Below are 14,753 nucleotides of genomic sequence, written 5' to 3' on the forward strand. Positions count from 1 at the left end.
GATAAACACAAATTTACTTCACTAAATATTAATGCATAAACACTAATACCTAATCTAACAAACACGTGTTTACATCAATACTCTCTCTCTCTCTCTCTCTCTCTCTCTCTCTCTCTCTCTCTCTCTCTCTCTCTCTCTAAGTAATATAGATCTAGTAAATGTTTGAATCAACTCTTAAACTATCAAGAATTATGAAATTCAACTAAATAAAATCAAGTAGAAAATAGTGAGAGTAATATTATGTTGAGAGATTTCTGTTTTACGAATATACTAATGATTATATTCTTAATCTAATTTAAATAAGCAATTAAAATATGATATGAGAATGAAAAGAAACTAGAGCTAGAGAATGATAATCCACCTAATAATTAGTTTCATGAAAAATCGAATTACTCATTGAAAAGTAATCATTTTTAGGTTTTCTCGCAATGTTCCAATCTAAAACCTTAAACTTTATCATTCCTAGTAACAACCTACATCTCTATAGTCATTATTATTAGCATGTAGGATAATTACAACTAAACATCTATGTTACAATCATAATAATCCTTGGTTTAATTCAATATATATTTTATCTCTAAACATGCATAAGAAACTAAACCGATTAAAACATACACAATGAATAATTATAATTTAACAATCTATTCTTCATTATGCTTCATAATCACTCCCTCTAATGGGAAGATTAGCCTAATGTCATTGGAATAACCACAATAACATGATTAAAAGAAAACATTATGTTATATGGAAGAATAAATATAGAAGCTTTTGATAAGCACCTAAAATTGTAATATTAAACCCCGTAGAGACATAGCAATTTGGTTAATTATATGTTTAATAATCATGAAATAATTAGATTTTCGTACTTTTGCGGTTTTCGCAATTAACGTGAAAATAATGGTTAAACCCTGCATTAAAGCACGGAATAATGTATATAGCTGAAGTCTTCCTAATCAGACTATGTGAAACTCAACAAAGCCGGATTAAAGCCCAGGGATTCAAACATGAGAGAATCAAATCAGAACGGAATTACGTGCAGAAAAACATCAAACTTCTGAAGCTCATATATCTTGAACATGGACTCTGATTTCAGTGAGTAAGCTGCCAGACAATCAGTACGACAAGCTCTACCTCAGGCCAAATTTTGCAGAAATTGATTTGCAGACCCACCACTAGACACAACACGTGGACCCACTTTGCAGGCCCACAAAAAGGGATGAGCCATCAATCATGGAGCAAGTCAAGACAAAAGTGCCAAATTATTTGCACAAATTGACACCTTGCATGTATTAATTACCTTGACTAGACTTTTTGTGCCAAATAGTGTTTAATTTTGGCTTTGTATGATTTGGAGATAAGATGGAATTAAATATGAGTAAATGGTGGGAGATGCTTTCACGTGGGAAATGAGAGAATGCTCTCATATGTATTGAATTTGGGATTTGGGAGAATAATTCCATTCATGCATTTGTTTTCATTTTTAGGAAAAGCTTGAAGTTATCTTATAATAATGTTAATGGTGGAAAGCTTTTGTTCCTTTCAAATAAAATCAATTTTCTTCAAGTAAATAAGGTCTTTCATTCCTTTTCTTCTATTTTTTTTTCTTAACTTAGCATAATTTCAATTTGCATAATCATTTCAATCCCATGAACATGAGCTAAAACTCTCCCAAGGTGGAGGGTTAATGATGCTCATGTGAGGATCAGGCTATGTATTCTTAGATTCCAGAATCACTACTTAGAAACTTAGGACTCATTTAACATCCTACCCCAAAATGGTAGTGTTAGGTCAAATTAAAAGCCTGGAGCTCGAGATGAACTTGCGTGCGCGACTCAGGTGACACTGAGGCTAGTCGCGAATGCGAGACCCTGGAGAATTAAGACTTCTCTATTTGACAGGTTGATGTAGGATGAAGGCAGGAGTTGAGATGATATTTTAGAGATGAAATATCAGCTCAACTCCTTATGCTAGTAAGATGGACTCCGAGATGAGTACATCTTGCTAGGGATCGATCCTCAAGTCCATTTCAGGTTTGTTTATGAACCCAAAACGGATTAGACATAGTAGTAATCTGTTTTCTAAAAAATATATATAGCTAGACTTTGTATGAGTAGGATTAATCCTCTATCTTTATCTCTCTCTAGTTTTATTGTTTAAACTACTAAAGTTTCGTTTTTTTCCTTGTCTTGCATGTTAAGTTATCATAAGAAGCAAAAATAAAAAGTTAAAAATTCTTCTCAATAGTTACCTTGAACATATTCTAGTTGTGACATTAGCCTAGTTTTAAGGTTAGACGAACACCTTACTTGAAATATACACACGAAATCCGTGAGTAAAGTAAATCATTGAATATTGGTACGTAAATGGTTGTCTAACTTGCATAGATATAAAACCATCAAAGTGCTAACATCAGCTTTATTAAAGGTGAAGGAAGAAGATGATTATGGTGGCTAACCCTAATTCTAACCTTAAAAACTAAACGAAAGTTGGATAATACAATGGATACCTAAGCTTGAAATTAACCACTACTTTTATAGTGAACAGGCGGGGTTTCACATCTTATGGTCGAAATTCTATCTCTTCATAGGCTTCAAAATCACACTAGGATCCAATACATAGAATTTAACTTAAGCTAAATCTCAACATTTTCTTGTTTCGCCCTTTTTTGTTAACTTTATAATATACCATATGGGTCGAGGACTAGACCATTAGAAAGCTATTTCCGAGACGGTCATTTTGATATAAAATAGGGCTCAATCAGAGCTCTAAGTTTAAATATATGTCAGTTTGAAGTTTTATTGAGACTTTTCAACAATTTTCTATATGGGTTGACTTTCGCTTGATTCCTTTGACTTGAGTTTTTTTTTCTTCATAAATCTTGGCTTTTTCCATGATTCTCACATAGTAATTAATTTACCTTCTTTTCATGCATAATTGACATCATTTTAACACTTATTTAACTCCAAAGCACGGAATACATAAAAACAAGTAAATGATAAACTCACATTATTAATAACACAATTGGCTTAAATGAAATACTATTAAAGAGTTTAAACTATAGTTTTGGTGCTTATCAAGTCAGAAGGTACAACAGAGAGAAAGCAACAACAAAGATGGACTCCTAAGAAGAATGCACAATAGGGGCAAACTAGTTGTTTAAGAGATTATTATGGAAGAACATTTGATGAGGGTCAATACAAGGATGCACCGGTTATTATAACTGATGACAATGAGCAACATGAAGCTACTTATCAAGGTGCTAATGTAGTGCAAGAAGCAACTGAAAATGAGACAAATGCAACTACAATTACGACTCAAATTATGGAGGGGACAGAATCAAAAAAAAAACACATGATGAAATTCAAGAGGAAGCTCAAATCATAGTACATGAGGAACTACAAGCATTTAAATAGATTCGAGGTGTAATTTGAACATAATGAAATAGAGTTTGAACACTTAGAGGAAGTCAACAAGCTTGCTTTAATTCCATTCACAGAATCACAAATGCTAATAATCAAGAAGAAGCATTCGAAGAGGTTAGGACAGAATTCGAAACATCTGAAATGGTAGTTTACACTAATGAAGGTGAAGATGAAATCCTTGAAGGAGATATAGATGATAGAAGGAACTTTGTGGTGAAGAGAGGGGAATTTCAAGAGGATCGACAACTCCTCTGCGATGTTGTCGGAATGTTGAATTTCACACCAATGACTATAGTGATGTATAAGAAATTATCAGAGTTACCTGATTCCTCCAGTTTACCAGACAGGCAAAAACTAGCAAGAAAGGAGAAGAATAAAGGTAGGCCCAAGGGGGTAGGTAAGAGTTCCTCTAAAACATTTTCTTAATGATGAATAAAATCACAGTTTGGAATGTTAGGGGGATTAACTCATCACAAAAGGCACAAAAAGTTAATAAAATAAAAATGGAGAATCATTTAAGTCTTTTTGGTTTGATTGAAACAAAAGTTAAAAAGGATAATTTTGAGTTTATCAGAAATATGTGCTGCCCAGGGTGGAAATACACTGAGAACTATGATAGTGATTCTAATAGTAGGGTGTGGATTTGCTGGGATTCAAGTTATTTAGAGGTCACTAAGATTGTAGAGAGTAAGCAACATATACATGTTTTAGTGAGAATCCTATCTTCATTAAGAGTGTATGAACTCTCAGTTGTATATGCAAGTAATGATCCCAATGAAAGAAAGGTTATATGGAACAGTATCAAAGGAATGCATAACAACTTAACCATACCATGGTGCCTCATGGGAGATTTCAACAATGTATTGTACTTTAATGAAAGAGTTGGTTGTGAACTAGTTCATTTGAAGGAGATTGAAGAGTTTATGGATTGCATAGTCACCACTGGCCTTGCAGACATGAAATTATTAGGCTTCTTTTACACATGGTCAAACAACGCAGTAGGATCACATAGGAAGACGTCAAAGATTGATTGAGTTCTCATAAATGTGGCTTGGAACAACCACTTCTGTACTGAAGCAATCTTTGCACCACCTGGAATCTCAGACCACTCTATAATGTTTGTACATTGGTATGATTCTAAGAAAGTGCATTTCCCTTTTAGATTTTAGCAATATATGGTTTTTGTACTATAACTTCTAGGAAGGCATTACATTGGTGTTGGTAGAAACAACAGTTGCAAGATGATCTAGTTAACATTACACTTGCGAATAAAGAGAAAGAGGCAAGGGGAACATATATTGATTTATCAAAGATGGAGAAAGTAGACCTAAAATAGAAAACTGATTGTGATTGGATGGTGTTTGGAGATCGATGCAATGCCTATTTCTTTAGCGCTATAAAAGAAAGAAAATGCAAAAATTGTATTTGGTCAGTTGAGAACTCTTAATGATACAAACCAAGTTGCAGCAGAATTTTTGAACTTCTATAAAAAGTTACTGGGGCATCAAGATGAAGCAGATATCAATGAACATTTCTTTTAAGAACTCGAAGTAACAGGCACTATAAAACAACATCAGAAGGTAGTTATTAAGTTGGAAGTTTCAAAAGCTGAAATTATTAAAGCACTATTTGATATTGAGGACAATAGTGCACCTGGACCAGATGGATACAATACATTCTTTTTCAAAAAATGTTGGACTATTGTGGGAGTTGATTTCATCAAGGCAGTCAAGTACATGTTCTCTCACTTTTCTATTCCAAAATGCAGAAACTTTACTTTCATATGTTTAATCCCTAAAGTGAAGAATCCATCGAAAGTCGGTGATTATAGGCCTATCTCTTGTACTAATATCATTTACAAGTTTTACTAAAGTCATAACTAACAGACTTAAGCATGTAATACATGACTTAGTGGCTCCTAGCCAATCTGCTTTTGTTCCGGGTCAGAGTATCCAAGACAATCAACTTTTAGCTCATGAGATGCTCAGAAGCTACTCGAGGTAACATGGCACCCCAAGATGCACTATAAAAGTGAACCTTCAAAAGGCTTTTGATTCAGTTCACTGGGACTCTATCTCATTTATGCTTGACAAGTTGAACTTCCTCAACAAGCTTAAAACTTGGATCAAAGCATGTTTTACTACTAATTTTTATTCTCTTATCTTCAATGGAGAACCTCCGGGCTTCTTTCCAGGAAAACGGGGCTTGGAACAGGGTGACCCAATGTCACCCTACCTTTTTGTGTTAGTCATGGAATCTCTAAACTCTCTCTGACTTATAGGCTTGCCTAGTAGGACTATCAATCCGCATCCATCTTGCAAGAGAACAAAAGTCACTCACTTATATTTCGCTGACGATGTTCTTATATTCATAAAGGGATATGGATTCTACATTGGCCTTGAAAGGCATTCTAGCTACTTTCTCTTGGGCAATAGGGCTACAAATGAATCTAAACAAATCCACCATTCTCAATGGTGGCATTTCACATGAAGATGGAACTCAATTAGCTCAACTGCTAGGCATGCAGCTAGTCACTCCTCCCATTAAATACTTGGGATTGCCTTTAGTCTCTGCTAGAATCAGTATCAAGGATTGTTTACCCTTGATTGAAAAAACCACTATGAAGGTAGAGAATTGGAAGAATCGATTCCCAACTCATGTTGGAAGACTACAACTGATTATTTATATCTTAGCCTCATTCCACATTTATTGGGTAAAGACATTCATCCTTCCAAAAAGGGATTTGGTTAAAGAATCTCAGATTTGCACAAGATTCTTATGTAATGGATCTCAAATAGGGAAGAAGAGGCACCAATCAAGTAGGGAGAATATCCAATATCCTAAACAAGAAAGAGCACTTGGAATACATGATCCTATCATTTGGAATCGAGCAACTTATTGTGGTCTTATTTACGAATTTGCATGCAAAGAAACAAGATTGTGGATCGCATGGACTTGGGCTGAACATATTAAAGATTTTTTTTTTCTGGTCTATGTCAGTGCCTAAGGATTGCTCATCATGGTCTTGGAGATGTATCCTGAACAACAAAAAATATACTATGAAGCTTCTCCGATATACCATATCAACACATAATCAGACTCTTCTATGGCATGATCCATGGTGTGGAGAGGAACCATTGATCAACCTCCAGGAAGCAAGAGATAACTGGAATTTTCCTTTGAATGCAAAGGTTAGTATTCTTATTTCAAACAGCCAATGGAATCATCATGTTCTGAATCTCCAGGAAGCAAGCATCAAGAATATTATCTTAGCCACATATATTAACAATTACTTGAATGAGGATAGGGTGGTATGGCTGAACTCACGTTCTGGAGTTCTTACCTTAAAAGTAGCTTACCAGGCATTAAGAAGAAAATGCAGCAAATCAAATTGGTGCACATTGGTTTGGGGAAAGCTAGTTCAGCCAAAATATTATTTTAATGGGTGGCAACTCTTCTCCAGAAGTCTACCTACACAAGATAGACTTATCCATAAGAAAGTCCTTACAACATCTTTATGTTGTCTCTGTGATTTTGCAAGGGAAAACACAAAACACATACTTGTTCTTTGATTGCCAATACTCTAAAGATATGTGGTCAGTAGTTAAGCATGAAATTGGCTTGGGAAGGGGAATGAATGCCTCTAATGGAGAGTGGTGTGATATCATCAATATTTGCGGGAAACATACATCGTTAGCAGAAATATATAAGTTGTATGTATGCGCCATAATATGTCATATTTAGAAGGAGAGAAATTGTAGAAGGTTAAAAAACTGCTCCAACTCTCGGAGGCATGTTGCTAGCTCTATTCTCAAAGAAACAAAAGTTTACTTGGGAATATGGATAGACTTGATCATTGATACTATAGACATCAGGAACTTGTTGGACATACAGGATGTTCAAGTTAAATTCAACAGAAAGGTCCTTATTCATTGGAAATGGAAGCTACCTCCTCTTGGATATATAAAATTGAGCACATATGGATCCATGAAACAGGATAGTATTGGATATGGAGGGTTAACTATTAACAATCTCGGCAATGTTATATTTACTTATGCGGGAGGAGGTCATAAACGATCTGTGTTGTTTCAAGAACTAAAAGCAATTGAAGTGGGACTTTATCTATGTTTGCAACATAGATTACTCAAGGTTAAAGTTTGTACAGACTCTCTACTAGTAGTACAAATACTCAATGGCACAAAAGCATCACCATGGTACTGCAACAACTCAATTGCAGCGATCAGATATGAAAGCTCATGTTTATGGGATGTTATCTTCTCGCATGTTTATAGAGAAGTAAACTTGAGTACGGATCACTTAGCTAGTATTGGTAACACTTTTAATGATCATTATGTATATCATGGCCCCCCTCTAGACAATAGATTAACTGAGCTTGTAACAGATGATATAAGGGGAAATATATTTAAGATCAAAATACAGGTAAGGGTCTGCTGTGGTGGTAAGATCCGGAGTATAGGAGATTAGTGATGGGATAAACCCGAAGTAACGAACGCCAAGGATGTGCGTTGTACAAGATCGGACCGCGGATTCATGGGTACGGCACAGGCACCCTACACATGGGGGAAAGAAGACCGAGAGATGGAGGGACAGGTGTATGACTGGGATGGAAAGGGAGTGTGGTATAAAGAGGAAAGAGAAGGAGAGAGAGAGGGTTTTTTTTTTTCATAATCAAGAGAGGGCTATACCTAGAGAAAAAGAGAGAGAAAAGAGGGTGAGGTAAGTGAGGTACAATATTTGGCGTCGTTTGTGGGGAAAAAGATCAAAGCAATGTAAAGATGGAAATAGTAGTGAAGAGAGGGGTAGGCAGATCGAGAAAGGTGGTAGTGCAGGAGCTTGAGGCGGAGATAGTAAGCGATGAAGGGGGCAAAGGAGACCCTGCGGATCACATTCACCATTTTTGACAATAAATGCCTCTCTAGCAATAAGCTCGATACGATGGGCTGCGGTGCATGATGTTCCCGACTATTTTAAAAGAGGGGGCTTCAATTTGGTACTATCGATTGCTGTCGAGGAGCAAAAATAGTTTTCATGAGTTGGAGCAGGCGTTCATAGACCATTTCATATAACAGAAAAGGTGGGTGGTGGATATTGCGGTTTTGTTCAATGTTAGCTAAAGATCCACGAAATTGGTAAGGGATTTATCTGTGCCGATTTAAAGCTGAGACATTGAAGGTAGAGAACATGGACGAAAGGACTGCGGTAATAACATTCTGATAAGAGCCAAAAACTGTAGTTTTAACCCCTTAATAATATTATATTTAGACCAATTATGTTTATAATAAATTAGAGTTAGTACTGTTTACGTGCTTTTATGTATTTCAGGTACTGGAGTCAAATATGTGAAGAAATATGTCACTTTTGCGAGATAAATGAGCAAAGATTGGTTGCTAATAAGTTCTATGATTAATGGCCAAGATTCAAGGAGAAAAAGCCTTTTTAAAGCCTAGTCAAAGCTGAAAAGTCAGAGTCAACACAGGCAGAAATAGAGCAGAAAAGTCAACAAAACTTTCGCAGGCTGTATCTTTGGACTCAAACCTCAGAATTGGGCCTACTATATATCAAAACGACCGGTTCGGAAAGAGATTTCTAATGGTCCAAGCTTTGACTCAATCAGAGGAGTAGAAGTAGATGAAAAAGCTATTGTAGTAATTTCCAATAGAGAATCCCTTTTTGGACATATGTAATTAGGTTTTGGGCTTGATTTCATGGCCCAAAACATAGCTCTAAAGCGTATGCACGAAATTGTAAACCTAACCCTCTCCTATATAAAGAGGACTAAAGCATAACTCAAGAGATACGGAATTAGATACTTAGTTTTAGTTTTTAGAATAATTCTCTCCCTTCCTATATTCTAGATTTAACTTAGTTAATTATTTAGTACTTAGTTTTTAATATAGTGTTTTAATTCTTAGACTCTCTTCCATTAGATTAATAAAGGCAAGTTATTGTTCTTTATTATGTTTTCTTCTTATTTCTCTATTAATGATAGTCTGATGAATATGAGCTAAACCTCCATTAGAGGGGTTTGATGAAGCTTTGATGAAGACTTGATGTGTTATTTCGAATTATTGAATATTCAAGAGTTTCACCCTAGTGGTTAGTTTATTCACCATGAGAATGGGTTAAATTTCCTCATATGCTAATTATTAGTTGGTAGAGATTGCCATGAATAATTAGAGATCAAATACTTAATCTTTATGGGTTAAGATTGGAATAATCTACACTAGCATATTAGGAATTTATCTAAGTGGAATCAAATTCTCCTAATTCTTTCTCCATATTCACATCTTATATTTAATTGTCATTGGTATAATCTAGTATCGTAATTCCCATCATATTAGTATAATACAATCCATTACTCTCATCAATTTTGTTAGAATTAGTGAAACTTTATGTCTAAACAACTAGGAGTGGAACGAATTCTCTACTCCATATATTACACGATAACGAGAGTAGAACTTTGATCATATAGTAGAATCCAATTGCTTTTAATTATTCCTAGCATAATTAGTTAAGAGTAGGTAAAAGAGTTGTTTTTATTATTATCACATTCAAAAGAGGTCTGCAACCAGGAATGGGAGTACATCAGTCAGTGGCTAAGAATAAGATCGCAACCTTGTATGAGTTATATCCACAAGTGGAGAAATACATAAGGTATGAGGACACAATGTAGAAGAATTCCAGAAGGTCAGGGAAGGCAGTATTATCTTTGGAAAAGGGTGGGGAACACTGGAAAATGGTGACATCAGATAGAGGAAATGGTGGATATCGCGGATACACATCGCGGCTAGAAAGAAGTAGGGAGGGAGTTCGGAGGGAGAATAGGGAGAGGAAGCCATACTGCAAATCGGAACAGACACCACTAAATAGGCCACTGAGTGAGATCTTGCCATTGATAAAAAAATTTCAGGGATATGAAGGACCGCAAAGTACACCGATAGAGATGCCGAACAAGCCGTATTGTGCATATCACCAAGTACAAAACCAAGAAACTAATGAATGATATGCGTTGAAATGGTTGATTCAGAGGTTGGTAGAGAAGGGAATGATGAGAGAGTTTGTAGCAAATCATAGAGTTTGTAGCCAAACTTCTCATCCCCATAACCCAGAAAAATACACTGCTTGGCTTTGTCATCAATCTTGGATCTCTCATTCTTGGAAATATGAACAAATGCCCTGCACCCAAATACCCTAAAGTATCCATAATCAACATCTCTGCCTGACCATACTCTCTATGGATAATCACTATTCAGAGATTTTGACGGCGATAGGTTGATCAGATGCATGGCTGTATGCATTGCTTCTACCCAGTAACTTCTAGGTAACTTAGAGTGAGACAACATGCATCTCATCCTCTCTACAATGGTACAATTCATCCTCTCGGCTATACCATTTTGTTACGGTGTCTTGGGAACGGTCTGCTCATGACGAATCCCATGACTTTTGCAATACTCTTTAAATGGCCCTATGTACTCACCCCCATTATCTGAGCGAATACACTTCATAGGATCCTTTTCCCTCTTTACACCATGCTATGGAAAGTCTTGAACATGCCAAGTACTTCATCCTTCGTCTTCAGACTATATGTCCATATCTTTCTTGATGCATCATCAATGAGAGTCAAGAAGTACAAAGCTCCCCCGTGGGACTTTACTTTCATAGGATCACATAAGTCAGTGTGAACTAGCTCAAGGACATTATCCTTTCTGTGAGACAGGAATCTTTGGAAAGACACCCTGTGTTGCTTTCCTACCAAACAGTGAGTGCATCTATTTAAATGCGTACCTTTTATGTCTGACAAGGCTTTTTCCTTGGCAAAAACTTCCATGCCTTTTTTCGCCCATATGACATAGTCTCTTGTGCCATAGTTCGAAGGAAGCTTCTTCTTCTGCCGCATTTACTTCTGCTTTACACAGACTAGCCTGTGTCTTGTAAAGAGAGTAATTTTTCTTCTTTTTGGCTGCTAAAATGGAACCTCTGCTCAGTTTTCATACCCCGTTATCAAATGAGTTTAGAAAGCCATCATCATCTAACTTCCCAGTGAAAATTAGGCTTAGCCGAATGTCAGGGACATATCTTACATCCTTGAATGTCAAGGTATAGCCGACATTGGTTTCTACATGAACATCACCAATGCCTACAATCTTTGAAACTCTAGTGTTACCCATCTTTACCTCACCAAATTCACCACAACTGTAGATAGTGAAGAATCCCCTGTGCGGTGTGACGTGATAAGATGCTCCTGTATCTATCACCCACTCTGTATCCTGACATGAGGTACTAAGATAGTACATACCACAATCTGACACAATTCCCACTAGATCATCGTCAACTAGTGCGGTAGTATCTCTGCATGTGTTTCCATTCTTCTTTACCATGTCTTCATGTACACAATTATTCTTCTCATCCTTCTTCAGTGTTCTGCACTCATACCTGAAGTGACCCTTGGTGGCACAATAGTAACATTGCCTCTCTGCCTTAGGAGTTCTAGTTCACCCCTAGATTTGCTTGTCATCACCTCTAGAATGAGATGGTTTTCTGCTTTTATCTCTTCCCCTTCTCTGTGACAAGTATCTCTGAGTGAGAGGAGCTACTTCTTGAACCCCTTCTTGTCTACTCATTCAACAATGCCCCAGTAGCCATCTCCATGGAAATAACTCCATCTTTAGTGGCTCCGTTGAGAGAAACTGCTAACGTCTCCTAATTGTCGGGTAGAGAGTTTAATAGGAACAAAGCCTCAAATTTGTCTCCCATATCAATCTTCATCAAATGCAACTGATTAATGGTATTTTGTACTTCATTAAGATGCTCAGACTTTGAAGAACCTTCTTTGTACTTCGTGTTAGCAAACTTCTTAATAAGCAGCACTTTGTTTCCGGCCGACTTCCTCTCATAGAGGTCTTCGAGTTTCTTTCACAAGCCAAAAGATGTAGTCTCTTGGGATACATGGTGGAACATACTGTCGTCAATCCACTGTCGAATGTACCCAATGACTTTTCTGTTAAGCTTGCTCTACTCTGCCAAAGGAATCACTTCCGATTTTTCTCCCCCATTTTCAATGGGTTGTGCCAAGTCCTTGCAATATAGCAAGTTTTCCATCTTGGCTTTCCAAATGGTGTAGTTAACTCTATTCAAACTAGTCATGCGAGTGTTCATGGAATGATCCATCTTTACAAGTTATTTTAACTCAAACCTTCTCTCAGGAATTTCGTCAAACATCTTCCGAGCAAGATTTGGATAACAACCTAGGTTAATCTAACCTGGCTCTGATACCACTTGTTGGGGAATACTGATACCAATCGATCCCCACTACACAGATAACTTGTAATATAAAACACTACAACTCCATACAAATTCTAAATATCCACTACAACTAACCTAACATGCCTAACTCTTTAAACAATTATCAACAACTAACAAATAATAATATAAAGAGAAGAACAAATATACCACAATACAAAGATATACCGTGGTTCGGCTAATGGTGCCTACTTCTACAAAATCCTTTTATAACGTGGGAAGGAAGATTACAATCACTCCTCTCAAGTCTCTCCACCTTACTAGATCACTCCTCTCTCCTTACAAGCTTTTCTAGATGCAAGAGTTTTCTCTCAATCTTGATTGCTCTCAAAATTTGGTTTTCTCTATCTTGTGTTGCTTCTTTTATTGTTAGGTTTTCCAAAACTTTGTTTTTGGTTTATACCCCAAAAACTGATTCGCGGTTACTATAGCAAAATAGAAACTGCGAAAATAAACATGGGTGCAGGCGCGCTCTCGGCAAGGCCAAATCTAAGTGCGCACGCCCTCAACAACCCGTTTCGTTTTCCAGTACTAAGGACGCGGGCGCGCCTTGAGCTAGACCAGTTTGAGCGCACGTGCACTCAGACCTCCTCAAGCAAACAGAACTGATTTCTCCTTCTTCCTCATGTGAGGGATAACTCCAACAACTTGTACCACTGTAATTTCATCATATTAATAAAGTGAATTTTACTGCTAAAAAGTCAAATGTAATTATTGTAAGAAAATTTAGCAGTTAAGCTTTGATTTGATTGAGATTCTAAAGATAATTGCACAATTACGGGGAATGATTTCTCTATTCAACTAATTCTCAACGTACATTATGTATAAGAGTTTCACTTCAACAGTTTCAGAGGATCATGTCTCCATTGTTTACAGGTTAGAAATATGAATCGACAGGGCGTGAGAGTTGTGTTGATTACAGGGATTTTTTTTTTGCTCAATTAGATGATTTGTCCATCTGCAAGTCTAGTACCAGGATTGGGACAAAAAGGGTAAAAAAAAAGAAGGATTGTTGAAGATAGCCAAATTTGGATTATTTTTGTTTGTTTTTCTTTAATATTTTGTTTCACTACATAGTAGAGGACGATTGCTTATATAGTTTAGGGCAATTTTTTTTCCTGCACCCCCATTTGAAAAAAGAATTAGACTTGCCCCCCCTCCCCCCCAAATTAAGGGAAATTAGATTTTCCCCCCATACTAACTTATTGTCTTAGTCAACGCATCTTGACCGTTATCTCTGTGGTTAAGGCAGTGAAATGTCTTAAATACCCTTGTCGTTGTAAACTACCAAAATAACTCTAGACTTCCAAATTCAAGACCTATTTTCATGTTTGAGAAAGAAAGAGACATGTGTTAACATCTCGTTCTATCTGATCTAACGGTCACAAGCACTTAATACATTAGACATTTGTCGACAAGGAGGGGCATTGGTAGCAAGAAAAGACAATTCTAAAATAAAGCTTAAATTAGAAATTAGATCCCCACCCCAATTTTTGTTTTGTTATGTGTTATTAGACATGCCCCAAATTGCCATTACAATTGAATAATCTTTATTAATGTCTCCCAAGCTTACGAAACACATTCTTATTAGTCATTATGAATGCATGTTTATTACTTGTAACCTTTCAAATTCTTGAACACCCACCATTATTTTACCTATATTAAAGTGTTACTTTTAATGATTTCAAACAAAATTAGTGTTTAATTTGTTGGGGAAGATGAACTCAAGGTTTAAGGTTTAATTATCAATGAGCTAGAGTGATGTGGGCCGTTGGATGTAAGTAATTAGATATTAACATGTGTCATGTATACTCTCTAGTTTAAATTTGGTTTTGCAAAACTAATATGTCATTTTGGTAATTTTTCAATAAAAAGGGTATTCAAGACATTTCAACTGCCTTGCCCACGTAACGGTCAAAATGTATTGACTGAGACAGCGAGTGAGTCCGGGGGCAAGTCTAATTCTTTTTTCAAATGGGGGTGCAGGTAAAAAAAACCCCTCAAGTTTAT

This window comes from Coptis chinensis, chromosome 3 (genome assembly GCF_015680905.1).
Source record: "Coptis chinensis isolate HL-2020 chromosome 3, ASM1568090v1, whole genome shotgun sequence".
NCBI classification, from domain to species: Eukaryota; Viridiplantae; Streptophyta; class Magnoliopsida; order Ranunculales; family Ranunculaceae; genus Coptis; species Coptis chinensis.